Here is a 13,318-nt window from a genome sequence, read left to right on the forward strand (position 1 = left end):
GGCATGGAATGAAACATTTTGGGTATGTTTCAAAGTTGATATTTTGCTACTAATAAGAATCTAGTCTAGTTGGGGGTTACGGTTATGGGCAGACATGTTCAACTGTGTGTTTTGGATTCTCAAATCTCAAACCACACACTGTTATGATTGGATTTTTATTGTTAGATTTTGTATTGGATCATATGCTTGACAAATTATATGTTTATATCGTTGATAAAGAAGATAATAGGATGAAGAAATATATAGCTTTGCAGTTCTTATTGATATGGGCAGTATATATACAGATTATGTGAGTACAAAAGAAGGAAAATAATTACTAATAAAAAGGAATCAAAATAAATTGAGTAACTGCCAGATACTACAGATAATTACAAAGAATATTCAAAAGTGAAAATCCCTTGATTTTCTCCTTTGACTTTCTCAACTTGATTGTGTATCCTTATCAAATCCCTTGATTTTCTCCTTTGACTTTCTCAATTTGATTGTATATCCTTATAATGCCCCCGCAAGATGAACGGTCATGAAGCAAGTCTAATCTTGACCTTAAGAGAGTCAAATTGAGGACGAGCAAGAGGTTTGGTAAGAGCATCGGCAAGTTGATCAGCTGCAAAGATGTGTGACACTCGAAGCAAACCATTTTGAACTTTTTCTCGGATGAAGTGATAGTCAAGAGCGACATGTTTCATGCACGAGTGGAAGACTGGATTGGAAGAGAGATTTGTGGATCCAACATTATCACAATAAATAACTGGTTGTTGGGGAAAAGTGACATCTAGTTCTATAAGGAGAGAGAAAATCCATTGAATTTCAGTAGCTGTGGAGGCAACCGATCGGTACTCCGCCTCAGTGGAAGAGCGAGCCACTATAAGATGTTTCTTGGAGCTCCAAGAAATAGGATTGTGACCGAGATAGACTATGTATGCACTAGTGGAGGTAAAATCATTTTTGGTACCTGCCCAATCAGCGTCTGAAAAGGCATGAAGTGCTAGTGGGGAGGTGTGACGTAATGTGATGCCATGCTCTAAAGTGCCACAGAGATACCGTAATAGACGTTTGACCACATTTCAGTGGTCACTAGTTGGTTGATACATAAACTGAGAGAGCTTGTTCACTGTATAGGCAACGTCAGCCCGAGTGAGTGAGAGATATTGAAGGCTACCAACAATTGTTCGATACTCGGTCGGATCAGATAGTGGAGTCCCAAATTGTAAAGTGAGAGTCAGGCTAGTTGCTAGTGGTGTAGGAGCAGGCTTGGCTTCAGTCATGTGAGTTCTATTAAGGAGATCAACAATGCATTTATGTTGACTGAGGAAAATACCATTGTTGTTGGAGGTGACTTCCACTCCAAGGAAGTATGTAAGGGGGCCAAGGTCCTTGAGAGAGAAGCGCTGAGAGAGTTGTTGATGAAGTCCTGTGTAGCGTCAGTATTGTGCCCAATGATAATGATATCATCGACATAGACTAGAAGATAAAGAGTGGTGCAACGATCGTTGAAGATGAAAAAGGAGGTGTCGGCAACTGAATTGGTGAAGCCTGATTGGAGAAGAAATTGGTACAACTCGTGATACCAAGCACAAGGAGCTTGCTTGAGGCCATAAATAGCCTTGCGTAGCTTGCAGACATAATAAGGATGATCACGATCAATGAAGCCCGGAGGTTGAGACATAAACATATCCTCAATGAGAGTTCCCTGAAGGAAGGCATTGTTGATATCAAGTTGTCTGAGTGACCAACCCTGACTAACCACAAGGCTGAGAACAAGACGAAGAGTGGTAGGTTTGATGACTGGACTAAAAGTTTTGGAGTAGTCAACTCCAGGGCGTTGGTGAAAGCCTTTAGCAACCAATCGAGCTTTGTACCTATCAACATAGCCATTAGGGAGATATTTAGTACGAAAGATCCACTTACAACCAACCAAATTTTGAGTGGGATGAAATGGAACTAGTTCCCATGTACCATTACGAATTAAAGCTTTTGAATTGGTTTATGGATGTTGTGTTTGGAGCGAGTGACTATAACACGAGGTGAGGCTAAGGGGTCGAGAGGTAGATTAGGGTCATTGTGAGGAGACGAGGGCGGTGGGTCACTACCAAGGTCACGCTCGGTTTCAATAGAATGATTGGTAGACTCTGGTGTAGGTGTGATGCAGGTGGCATTGTTTTGAGCTGAGTATTGGGGTTGGCTTGGGGAGTATGAAGATTCTGTGGGGGAGTAGAGACGACATTTAAGGATGGTGTTTTCACAACTGGTAAAGTCATAGAGTACCACTCAGAAACGGTGGATGGAGTGACACGAGAAAGAGAAGTTTGAGAAGTGGCAAAAGGAAAAATAGACTCAACAAAGCGGACATGTCAAGAAGTGTATGAATGAGCAGTATATATGTTAAGACAGAGATAAGCTCTTTGAGTGGGGGAATACCCGAAAAAGATGCAAGGAGAAGAGCGAGACTCAAGTTTGTGGGAAGTGTATGAGCGAAGCCAAGGATAGCAAAGACATCTAAAACTTCAAAGTTTGGAGTAGTTGGAAGATGTGCCAAAGAGTTTGAGATATGGTGAAAGGTGGTTTAAAGTTGGTGTAGGAAGGCAATTGATGAGGTAGACGGCATTAGAAAAGGCAAAAGGCCAATATGATAGAGGCATGGATGCATGGGTAAGGAGAGAGACTCGTTTCGACAATTTGTCGATGACGACATTCAGAGTACCCATTGTGTTCTGGAGTGTGAGGTGGAGAAGTGAGATATAAGACTCCATTGATAGTTAAGAATGAAGAGAGTTATTGATATTCCCTTCCCTATTATCAGAATAGAGAGTTATGATTGGACAGTTAAAGAATTTTTCGACGAGGGCCTTGAAGCGCACAAAGACATCATGTGTGTCAGATTTGCGTTTGAGGGGATAAAGCCATATATATTTGGTAAAATTATCGACAAATATAACATAGTATTTGAAATTATCAACAAAGTAGACTGGTGATGTCCATATATCGATAAATATAACTTCAAGTGGTGAAGAAGTGGAGAGAGTAGAAGTAGAGAATGGTAATTTATGACTTTTATTGCATTGACATAAATTGCAATTGAAATTGAAATTGGAAGGACGAGAAACATCTAAATGAAACGAAGACATAATATTTTTGAAGATTGATAAAGAATAATGACCTAGCCTATGATGCCACTCGGACAAAGTGGTTTTGACACTGGAAAAGGCGATTAAAGGTGACTGAGTAGTGGAGAGCAGCCATTCATACACACCATCCTTAGTCCGACCCTGCAAAAGGATTGCCCCCGTGCAAAGATCCTTCACATGAAAAGAAGATGGTAAGAACTCAATGGAAGTATTGTTGGTTTTGCAAAATTGAGAAATAGAAATAAGATTACGTTTCATGGTGGGAACACATAAAACATTAGAAAGGGAAAATGAGTGAGAGGGAATGGTAAGAGAGGTGGAACCAGTGTGGGATATAGGGAGTCAAGAGCCATCGCCGATCATAATTTCATCTGTGCCATCATAAGGACTGTGGAGGGAAATATTGTTAAGGTCAGTTATGACATGATGTGAGGCACCACTGTCAAGTATCCATGTAGTGTTAGAGGGATGAGTGGTGGCAATATTTGCTTGAGCTTGCCTAGGAGATGGTGGTCGATACTGTGATGTGTTGTTAGGACGAGGAGGTGGTTGCACATGTGGAAACTGTTTTCGGAACAAAGGATAGCGGGAGACTACATGACCTTGAGTACTACTCCATTGGCAGCAACCAAGGAATGTACGAGTAGGAGAACGATTGTCTCGAGTGTTGCTAGGAGAACTTCTTGTGATATCTTAAGTGGGTATGGATGTGTAACCAGGGAGCCAAGGAGTCCGATTGGTAGCGAACCATGGAGTAGAACGAACATTGGTGAGATGAGCTGATGCCGATAGAGGTGAATGATTTGTCTTGTTGCGGAGTGACAATTCTTTATTGATGAGTTTTTCATGGAGTTCATCAAAAGAGATGGTGGAATCACAACCATTGACAGAATCAATGATAGACTGATAATTTTCATCAAGGCCTTCAAGTACTTTTTCAATTAGATCTTTATGGTCAAGAGGCTTACCGAGAGTAGCAAGTTTGTCGGCCCGTATTTTAATGGACTGCATGTAGTCTGTAATGGATTGAGAACCTTTGGTAATATTTTTAAGATGGTTTTTGAGTTGCTTGATATGGCCACGAGATGGGCGAGCATAGGTGTTGGCAAGGACTTGCCATGCTTCATAGGAGGTTTTGGATTGGGTGATGAGAGGAACTAAAGAGGGTGAAAGAGTGCCGACAAGTGCTCCAAATAATAGTTTGTCTTGACGTAACCATGTCTGGTATGCAGGGTTAATAGAGATAACATTATTGGTGGTGTTGGTGGGTGGAAGAGCAGGGTAGAATCCATCAATGATTTTTTATAAGTCGTAGCCTATGAGAATGGCTTCCACTTGGGTCTTCCAAGAAAGATAGTTGGCGGGTATGAGTTTAATGGAGTTATGGATAGTGATCATGGATAGCGATTTTGTGGGTTCTTGGGCATTGGGGATGATGACTTGGTTATTCTCATTGGTCATTGGAAAGAAAAAAAAAGATGAGAAGCTTGCTAGAGATCAAAGACCAAACCGTGGCGCTGATACCATAAAGAAGATAACAGGATGAAGAAATATATGGCTTTGCAGTTGTTATTGATATGGGCAGTATATATACAGATTATGTGAGTATAAAAGAAGGAAAATAATTACTAATAAAAAGAAATCAAAATAAATTGAGTGACTGCCAGATACTACAGATAATTACAAATAAATATTCAAAAGTGAAAATCTCTTGATTTCCTCCTTTGACTTTCTCAACTTGATTGTATATTTTTAACAAATCCCTTGATTTTCTCCTTTGACTTTCTCAATTTGATTGTATATCCTTATCAGTTGCTGTGTCTCAGTTGAATCAATTAAGTGATTTCAATAATCGAAGAGTATTGTTCTCTTTAAAAATTATAAGTTCGAGCAGCGTGTATGTAATGTGTGTGTTCAATATCAATGCTTAAAAAATATTTTAAACGGATATTATCTTATAATCGCCATATATTATTAAAAAAGATGTGTCTCTTTCCATGTTTCAAAATATTATACTAAAACTTTAAATATTATTATTAATGATTTCTTATAAAAATATATTTAATTAGTGTATGATAGATGAAATTAATCAATTTTCAAATTAGTTAGTTTATAATTAAAATTAAACTATTATAATAAATTATATTAAACAACATAAACAAGGCATGAGTAAGTTATGATACGAGATAATATTATGAATAAATTATATAAATATGTCGCATAATATAAAAATATTTATATCATAAACAATAATGACAAAAACAAGTGGATCGTTCCTTTAAAAATTATTTATATAAACTTAACTTATATGGATTTAAATCCTTCTTACAATAACTTTTTGACTTAATGATCTTGAAACTTTCAATCTTTTTTTTAAAAAAAATAGTATGGTCCCTAAATTTTTTTATACTCAATGTGATTCTTAAACTAATTTTTTAACTAATTTATTTTTGTAGTATTTTAATATTTAATGAATTGAGTATCTTACTAAATGTTTTATTTTTGTTTTAAATTTAAATAATTTCTTAACTTTTCTAAAAAATTAAATAAGTCCTCAAACTTTCTGAAAAATTAATTAGGCTCGAACTTAGCCAAAAACCAATTAAGTTCGTCTATCACATCATGTCCATTGTGAACTATCACATCAATATTTTAGATTACCATATAAACTTTGTAAACTGTCAATATTTGATTCTGTCGGTCAAAAGATTATATTAATTTCCCCCTCAAATTAAGGGTCACATTTGGTGTAAAACAAATTCAGGGGCTACACTAGTCCCCCAAGTTTGAGGATTACATATTATTGAATATTTTTTTATTTTAATGACATTTTTTTATGTTCTTGCTTAGAACAATATTTTTTTTATGTATTTTTTAGCTTAATTGATGTCCAATATACAATAACATTATATTCTTATTATAAATTTAAAGTTGTGTCATATATTTTTTTTTAGAAATTTTTTTGTTTTATATTTACATAACTCACATGTTTAATTTATGTAATAATTTTTTAATAATTATTGAATGTATATTTGTTCATCTTTATTTTTAAAAAATAGATATAGAACATATTTTACTATTTTTATTTATGAATTCTAGATTTTATTATATTAACCAAACATGTTTTATAATTTTCAAAAAAACTGATAATAAAAACTATATTTTGAAAATAAAAATAGAAAATATTTTTTTAAAACCAAACAGACCTTTAAATTCTCATATATTTTAAATATTTTATTTATACTTTCTATTTATAATATGCCCCTAAAATTCTATATGTTTGTCTCCCCTAATATTTTAACTACTGAGGTTGTTCAACGTATCATGATAAATGTTTCTTAAAAATAATATGAAATAATTATAAGATAATACATGTTCATAATCTTTTAAGTCATTGATAACACACAGCCTACAAATGCAACTAATCAAAATAAAAAGCTTAAGGAAAAACAGTACTCAATTTAACCATTAAGATAACTCAATATTTCTAACAATAAATGCTCTTATTATCAAACAAAAGGGTCTTTCAAAATTTAAGAAAGTCGGACACAACAATAAAATGAATGAATAACATAAAAAAATTTAAACTATTTTTTAATTTTAAAAATAAGATAATATATAGTTAGTTCATCATTAATATATAAATTCATACTCTAGCAATAGATCAAGAAGAAGAATTTGTCGTGGCACTAGTAGATAAGCAACGACCAGACGAAGAAAATAACGTGGTGGATGAAGGTAATATTTTAAAGTAAAATATGAACAAAACATTTGGGTAAAAGTTAGTTCATCACCAACTGGGCACACGATAGCAGGTTTTCTCTGGGTGCACGTTAGCAGGACTAACAGAATTGAGATCTCCGTTGTGCTTCCGGTAAAGGGATTGTTCTTTCTCTAATTGTTACTCCTTGTACCTTTTATTGTTGCTTTCTCTCCATCGATTCATGGATTGAAGGAAATTATTCGGATGTCAAGCTGGGCAGGAGTTAAATTATTTTCCTCCAAAATCTTGCGACCCAACTCCCACTGTTCATCCTCCCCCAAAGTCTTTGAAGCTGGTATTGCTGAATAGAAAACATCTCTTGTGGGACAATTCCTCGGGGCTGCTCCTGATTTTACCACAATTCAGATACTGCTAGAGACTGGGTGCTGGAAAATGGTCCTTGGCACATCCTTAACAAGCCTCTAATCTTAAGGAAATGAGAACCTAATTTAGAAAGGCTTCACTTTGATTTATCTTGTATTCTACTATGAGTTCATCTCTATAATATACCTCTTGAATTATTTTCGAGAGAAGGCTTAAGTTACATAGCTAGTGCCGTAGGAAATCCTTTAACAATGGATTTAGTCACTGCCTCAAAAACTAGACTTGAATTTTCTAAAATCTGTGTTGAGATAGGATTGAATAAAGAAATTCCTAAAACTGTTGAAGTGGTTCTTGCTAATGGTCAATCAACCATGATTTTTGTTGAAGTTCCTTGGTATCCAAATTGCTGTAGAAAATGTAATATATTTGGTCATAGTGAGAAAGGTTGTCTGGTTAAACCGACAACTTCCCCTACTTCCTCTTAAATTTGGAGAAAAAATGGTGCTACTGTTGCTCTTAATAATCTCCCTGGAGATACTGATCCTACTCTGAACCCACTGCCTACTGTTTCTCCTTCAAAGGTTGAGAATTCCATTAATGAATCTGATTCCAGTAAAGAACCTTCTTGTTCTTCTCTTGATACCAATGTCCCTCTTGCTAAGGGTGATTCTTCTATCTCCAATTCTAATCTTTCAAAAGCTGAATGCAGTGTCTCTAATCTTCTATTATCTCACTCTGATCCCCCTGTAGAAGGACAACTTGCTTCCCCTGTTCATTCTGACTCTCTTGAAAAAGGAATTAAAGCTCATTTTGTTCCTAAAAGAGGTAGAGGAAGACATGTAAAGGTTAAAACCAAAGTTACTCTAAAAGGTTCCTCTAACAGATTTGAAGTTCTTAATTCAGTAGATGAAAATTCTTATTCCTTAACGGATCAAAGTAAAAAATCTTGGTCTGTTGCTTCAGGTGTAGCAATTCTTATCAAATACCTTAAATTAAAAAAAAGAGCAATTGGATAAGGTCAAAAGTAACTCAGACAGAGTTAATGGGGGTGATTTAGTTCCTTCATCCCAATGATTATATGCTTCTGGAATGTTAGAGGATTAAATAATCCTCAAAAACAAAATAAAGTCTTGTATAGGGCTAATCTCTATAAGGTTGATGTTCTTTGTTTGATGTAGACAAGGGTTAAAGCTGAGAAATTTGAGGATGTTTTGAATATTAAGTTCAGAAACTGAAATTTCTTTTCTAATTATGATTTTGCCTCCAATTGAAGGATTTGGCTTCTATGGAAAAAAGGTTTGAACTTCACTTTTTGCCAGGCTACTGCCCAATGTATCTTAGTTAAAGGTACTAATAATGGTGTTCCTTTTATTATCTCTTCTATCTATGGTAGCAATGATGGTACCCAAAAAGACAACTCTGGCAGCATTTAAGAGATCTTAATTCTACCTATGGCTCTTTCCCTTAGATTCTTGGGGGGACTTCAACATATTTCTTCACTATTTTAAAAGTTACGACCATGATTTCCTGGGTCCTTATTCTTCAAATGAAATGAAAGATTTTCAAGATACTCTCCATGACCTTCTTCTCCATGATCATCCATTTTTTGGGCCTACTTACACATGGAGCAATAAACAAAAAGACTCTAACCTTGCTAGGAAACTTGACAAAGTGCTTATTAATTCCTCTTGGGTCAGCTCTTTTATGAACTCGTTTGTTAAATTTTTGGCTCCAGGGCCATCAGACCACTGCATGACCCTTGTTTGGCTTAACAAATAATCTCAAATAAACCATCCAAAGCCATTCAATTTTTTTAATTTCTAGACTACTCATCCGAATTTCCTTCTTGAATTCCAGCAGTCTTAGCAGCAGCATGTTCAAGGTAATCCTATGAATTCTCTTTTCCTTAAAATTAAACGCCTTAAGACTTTTCTGAGGCATATCAATAAGGAATGCTACAGTAATATTTCAGTAAGGGTGCAACAAAAGAAAAAAGAGCTTGAACAAATTCAACTCTCAACTCTTAAAGGAAATAGCTCCATTGATAAAAAGTTAAAAATTCAGAATGAGCTTTCTTCACTTGAAGCAACTAAAAACATGTTTCTTAAACAAAAAGCCAAAGTTCAATGGCTCAAGGAGGGTGATAAATGTTCCAAATATTTTCACTCCGTCATTGCTTCCAAAAACAAAAGGGAAACCATTAGAGTTATTATCAATGATAAAGGAAATAGACTAGAGACTTTTGATGATATGGCATCTGAAGTAATTGAATTCTTCAAAAAAACAGTTGGGTATTGCTGACTCTAATGTTAAAGACAGTGATCCCATTATCCTGAAAAATCTTCTTAATCTTAACTTGCCTTGCGAAGCCTTAGCAGATTTAGCAAAAGATATCACTGTTGAGGAGATCAAGGATGTTATCTTTACTCAAGGTAATAATAAGGCTCCTGGCCCATATGGTTTTACTCCCTTATTCTTTAAAAAATCATGGTCAGTAGTTGGTGAGGATGTGATTAAAGCAGTTAAATTCTTTTCCCAAAAGTCTTACATGTTGCATGCTTTTAATTCCACCATCATAGCTTCAGTTCCAAAGATCAGAAATCCTAGCAAGGTTAAAGACTATAGACCTATTTCCTGCTGCTCAGTGGTCTATAAATATATCACCAAGATTCTTGTCAAAAGATTAACTAATCTGCTTCCGGAAATTATTATTCCCAATCAATCAGCCTTTTTTAAAGGTCGAACCATTATTGATAATACTCTTCTTGCTCAAGCACTAGTGAAAGGCTATGGAAGGAAGTCAACTTCCCCTAGGTGTGTTCTTAAGGTTGGCCTTCAAAAAGTTTTTGATTCCCTCCACTGGGGATTTATTTCTTCTATCCTCAAGGCCATTGAGTTGCCTCCTAAGTTCATTGCTTGGATTGAAGCTTGCTTTACAGAAGCTAAATATTCTATCTCTTTTAATGGATACTTGATTGGTTATTTCAAATGAGAAAGAGGCATAAGGAAAGGTGATCCTTTATAACCTATCTTAATTGTTCTTTCTATAACATCCTCTCAAGGCTTCTTAATATTGTTGTTGTTAGAGGTATTTTTGAGTTCCATCCTAAATGTAAAAAAATTGGCCTCACTCATCTTTCCTTTGTCGATGATCTTCTAATTTTCTGTAAAGGAAATTTAGAATCGGTTACTGGTGTAATTATTATCCTTAACAAATTCTATGACATGTCTGGACTTAAGTTAAATGCATCCAAAAGTGAACTGTTTGCTACTGGTATTTCTTTAAGAACTCTTGAGAACATCAAACTTTCATCTGGTTTCAACTATGGTCTCTTACCAGTGAGGTATCTTGGTGTTCCTCTTGTCACTAGAAAACTCAATGAAAATGATTACTCTTCCCTTAATGACAAGATCATATCAAGAATACATCAATGGTCTGGAAAACACTTAAGTTATGCTGGAAGGCTTGAACTGGTTAAAGCTGTCCTTCTTAACATAGGAAATTTTTTGTGTAGACAGTTTCTTCTTCCTCAGGCTGTTATAAATAGGATAAACCAACTATGCTTTCAGTTCTTATGGAAAGGCTCGTACACTGCAGCTACTGGTGCAAGAGTTGGTTGGGACAAGATTTGATGTCCCAAATCTGAAGGAGGGCTCGGATTAAAGGATCTAAAATCTTGGAACAAGGTTTCTATGTTGCAGCTCATTCGAAAACTTTTAACTGGTGAAGGCTCCTTATGGATTGCATGGATTTATTGCTATGTGATAAAATCTAATGATTTTAAAGAGATGACTGAATGTGTTTCTGCTAGTTGGAGCTTCAAAAGACTTTTGAAAATTAAAACAGAGGCACTTCATTTTCTTAATGCATGATCAATGAATACTAAAATCATTTGGGAAGAAACTCGGATCAAACATGACAAGGTTCCATGGCACAAGCTTATTTGGTTTCCTCTTCACATCCCTAAATTCAATATTATTACTTGGATGGCTATTCTAGATAGATCCTACTAGAGAGGCTCACTCGTATGGGAATTACCACGATTGATTCTTGTGTGTTATGCAATGAGGCCATTGAATCCAAAAACCATTTGTTTGCTGACTGTACTTTGGCAGCTTCCCTATGGAAAGAAATTTTAAACCTTAATCACTTAATCAAGCCTCATATGTCATGGGATAATATGCTTGCATGGGCTTCTAATTCATGGAAAGATAAATCTCTTCTTACTTTCATCATGAAGATTGCTTGGTGTACCTTTATTTACACGGTTTGGAGGAAATAAACATGAGACTATTCCAAGGAAGGGTTCGATCGGTTGAAGAAATGTTAAACTCCATAAAGGAGATTGTTGGTGCCCAACTTAGAAATAGAGATCTTAATAGCCTTGATCATGTTAATATTTTACTTTGTAACAATTGGGGTATAGGCTAACCATTTTTTGTTGTAAATAGCTTGTCTTTGATCCTTGATTTGGTTGTTTTGTATTGAATTCTTCTTTGGATAATAAAATTTTAATTTATACAAAAAATGTAAACTCTTTTATTGATATTTTTATATGTCTGAAATACACATTTTTTTCTCTCTTCATTTTATTTTTCTTGACAATTAACTACTAAATCAAGCAAACAATTTTTATTAAAGTAATTTTTTTAGCAACAAAGTTTTCCTTTAATTTGAAAGGATTCAACGAATTCAACCTTAGATCTGATTATAATAAAGAATGTTTAGGGTCTGATATTAGGTTAGATTCATTCAAACTAAATATGGGCCTCCAGTCAGCATGAGTCTGAAGAATAAAAGCCTTAAAAAACTATTATACATTTTTATACAATTTCGTTTCGTTTTGGTAGCTGAATTTTCTGCTCTATTTTAAATTGTTTAGTGACATGTTAATATGTTTTCTAAGGTGATATTTGAGTCATTTATGAAGTGAAATTAGTGCATTAACTATCAATAGATAATAGTTTGGAGTCATTTTGTACTTAGATTGCCATTGAGGTTAGTGTCTTTCCATTCTTAGATGATGAATGTCGTCATTATAAAATGAGGGCTTAGTTGAAAAAAAATATTATGCACGTACAATCGAAATGAAAAATCTAATGTTTATTTTCATTTCTTTTTTTTTAATTCCTCTCAAAGTCAAATAAAAATGCTTTTCTACTTCGATCTTTTGTTATTGGGGCTAAACTGGAAATGATGTTGGCGACTGTTGGGACTTTTGGGGATTTTTTTTTGTTCAATATGCTTTTTTCATTTTTTTTTAATTTTCAATAACATATTTTGGGTCGGGTGAAAGTCGGGTTTTTATTTTACTTTCGGAGTCAGATTGGGTTTTATAGCATTAAAATCGAGTTCGGGTCGGAGTCGGGTTTTTGTGGCGCACTTGGGCTATCTAGAGCCATAAAATCATACGTATCCTGCAAAAATGGAATTTTGAGGTTAATAATATTAAAGATTATAAAGTCAATTTGACCCTTTTTTTAATATATATATATATATATATATATATAAACTTAACGAAGGCCAATATAATTGCAAATAAATCGGTGGTGACTCCTATTATTTTTCAAAAAATCGTACCATATTTTTGTTTTGTTGAAAAGTCGACGTTGTGTAATCGGTGTTATATGTTAAATAAAACCCTAAATCATAAATCTGCATGAAATGACAATATGACATAATATTTGATTCAACCTGTCCGGGTTGAGTATCATGTGTTCCATAAGCTCCCAGCTAATTTCAGCAACCTACTGGGCATCAGAGCATGATAATGGGATGTTGGCAGTGTAGTTAGCAGTAAAGAAATGATCTTATTTTGTAGCAAGGCATTTTAAGATGGAGATAGATGGTCAGTTTTTGTGACACTAGCTTTGCTTGGCAAAAAGATGAGCTCTTGATTGATCAAACTTTTTAATCTATTAACAATGATTAATACTAAAACTAAAACTCACCTCTAAAGGGCACACTTTCTTTTACCATTATGATCACTTAATGTGTTAATATAAAGCACAAAACATTTTTGTTAGTGTTTTCTACTATCAACATATTTACTGATTTTTCCGATCAGATAATGGTTATGGACCCTAACTATTAAAATACATAAAA

This window comes from Hibiscus syriacus, unplaced genomic scaffold (assembly GCF_006381635.1).
Source record: "Hibiscus syriacus cultivar Baekdansim isolate YM2019G1 unplaced genomic scaffold, ASM638163v2 tig00002840_pilon, whole genome shotgun sequence".
In the NCBI taxonomy this organism is placed as follows: Eukaryota; Viridiplantae; Streptophyta; class Magnoliopsida; order Malvales; family Malvaceae; genus Hibiscus; species Hibiscus syriacus.